Source organism: Poecilia reticulata, linkage group LG12, assembly GCF_000633615.1.
Source record: "Poecilia reticulata strain Guanapo linkage group LG12, Guppy_female_1.0+MT, whole genome shotgun sequence".
NCBI lineage: Eukaryota > Metazoa > Chordata > Actinopteri > Cyprinodontiformes > Poeciliidae > Poecilia > Poecilia reticulata.
In genome coordinates this window covers 25,005,202-25,007,746 of record NC_024342.1, presented here as the reverse complement: position 1 = coordinate 25,007,746, position 2,545 = coordinate 25,005,202, and the positions used below count along the sequence as shown (strand labels likewise).

Here is a 2,545-nt window from a genome sequence, read left to right as displayed (position 1 = left end):
TGCTGATTAGAGGTATTGATTCTCCTTGGCCTGATTTAACTGCTGCAGAAAGGTCATATTTCTCACCCAATGAGACTAAACTAATTAGTTACAATTGACACACATGTAAAAGTCATTATTTATTACATATAAATACTTTTGTTTTTAAATCATAGATAATTGGACGTATATAAATTATATTTACTGATAGTTTTAATTTCTTTCAAAATAGCCACCTTAGTTGTCATGGAAAATTAAGTTAAAACCGCCATTCTATTGAATGTGTTTGGTGTGAAATCACTTCCTACAAAACCTGAACCTGAAATCATTCATATTTTATTGATCTTGTGTTTTCTTTGTCTGGTGTATGTTTCTCAAAATGGCCGTCATGATTGTAATGGAGAATATATGTTTGTAATAAAATTGGCAGTAGGTATTAGCAATGGTACTGACAGCCAAATAACATGTTAGGTTCACTATACGCTAATTGGAAAACTAGAACCTCAGGTGAGCTAATGCCAAACTGTTAAACACATAAAACATTAAAAGTAGCCATTGCTAAACTACCAAATACTTTAAAAATTAGCAGAAACTAACGCTAGATAACCAAACATTAGTTTCTGATTATTTTTACTACTTATTATTTTAAAGTTGTATAAAAAGGATGACCAAAGTTGAAAGCACATGACGGGACATAAAGTTCATCCATGTCATAAAAACAGGGAACCTTTAATGTCCATTATTGGTTTAAAAAGCTGAAAATTAGCAACCATGTTGAAAAATGTTGGTCATCCTGAAACTCACGAGGCTGATGGGAAACCTGAGGGGTTAGCATGCTAATGCTATGCCTTTATCCACACTTGAATTATGTTTATGTTACACAGTAGAAAATGATGGACCAGGTCACTCCTGGTGTAACATATTTATTCAGTTCAAACTGTGAACAGAAAGTACAGCAGCTACAGTAGCTGCTCCTGATATCTGCGACAACAAGCTGTTTTCTCAGCAATGGCGGACTTCTTCATCCTGCCAGAGCGTCAACCGCTGATGGTGCTGAGCGTCCTCCGATAGCGAAACCCAGAGGTGAAAGTAAGGGGGTACGGCGTACACCCGTGTTTTAGATTTTCAAGAATAATCTAAAACACGACTTAATCAGTTAATAAATAACTTTTTTCCCATTTCATATTGTTTCTGAACTGTTCGTGCTTAGTTAGAGCAGCGGTGCGACACGTCGATCGCGGAAGGTTTTGAGTCGATCTCATTAGGTGACAAACTGAACGCCGCCAGCACGACGTCCTCTGACTCCTTATCAAAACGTTCATAACTTTATGAAAGAACAACAACAAAATCAACAAAACGTGTCAAAATTAATGACCCAACAAAATTAATAATCTCTTATTGTTTCATGCTCAATTCTGTGCGTTTCGGTTCCATTATAACAATAACTAGCAGAGCAGGAGTTTAAAATGAACTAATCAACCACCGCTGTGTTCATGGGAGGCTTATTAATGATAGCAAAATAAATATCAAGCCTGAAAACCTGATATCGTAACGGACTGAGTGTTTTAAACGTAACCTGTGCTCCGAGCGCACGAGGAGCGAGCGGTTGCCACGGCAACGGTTGTGCTTAAACGACAAAGAAGGAGAAAACAAAAAGGTGCGAGTGGTTTAAAGTTAATCATCTGTTCGGGTAGGTTTATCTTTGTTTACATTTGTCTCGGCGGATCACAACCGCCGTAATTTCTGAACGTTCAACAAACGACTAACTTTTACTAATCACCTCGTCCGTCTATACGTCATTTACAGCAAACATCAAACACGGTAAATATGTTTCATTAAGTATTTAACTAACAAATGGCTTCTACCGCGATAATTATGTGAAATGAAATGGTCTAATTTAAAAATAATAGTTGTATTGCTCTCTGGCATCTCGCTGTGAGCTCAGAGTCTGAGAGGCTTTTCCTCCTCAAACTACCGCAGTGAAGTTAGTTTCAAGTTGGATATTCGATATTCGAGCTCCGGGGAGTAGCGGCGTTTAGCTAAAGGTTGATCCGATTTATGAACGCTAATGTCGGCCGGCGGTTCTCCACCAGTCCCGGCCGCAGCGCCCGAAGGTTCACTTAGGGACTGTCAACAAATTACCGAACCAAACCTTCCTCTCAAAGAATGTTAATAAATGCCTTGAATTGTAACACAATAACTAATTGAAAGTGCTATTTCATGCTTTTACATGAGACTCAATATCATCTATTAAATTTTAAAGTCATACAATATTTCAATTATTTTAATATTAAATAATAGAATGTTCTCTTCAATAGCTTCCAGGTCATGTGACCTGTTGACTCAAAATCACTTCTAAATAATTATACAAGTCTCTGTAGATGAGGCACAAACTTTTGTTTTCCATTTTTAGCCATTTTCCATTTTTTTAGGATTGTTTTGGTCAAAATTGAGGGTTTTTCTTCAATAGTTTCCAGGTCATGTGATCTGTTGACTTAAAATCACTTAGAAATAATTATAGTAGTCTTTATAGACTAGTATAATTAGTCTATAAAGACTAATTATA

General features: G+C 36.6%; 1 protein-coding gene across 5 annotated transcripts in view; it reads left to right on the top strand.

Annotated features, from left to right (window-relative positions):
- Positions 1–1,581: 1,581 nt before the first annotated feature.
- Positions 1,582–2,545, top strand: part of atp8b5b (ATPase phospholipid transporting 8B5b) — a 22,003-nt gene continuing 21,039 nt past the window's right edge. The window contains exons 1-2 of one of the 5 annotated variants that reach the window (XM_008424729.2): positions 1,582–1,669; positions 1,786–1,800. The gene's annotated coding sequence lies outside the window, so the exon portion shown is untranslated. Of the gene's footprint in view, positions 1,670–1,700; positions 1,801–2,545 lie in introns of those variants that run through there. The other 4 variants (XM_008424733.2, XM_008424731.2, XM_008424734.1 and 1 more) reach the window with 4 other exon arrangements.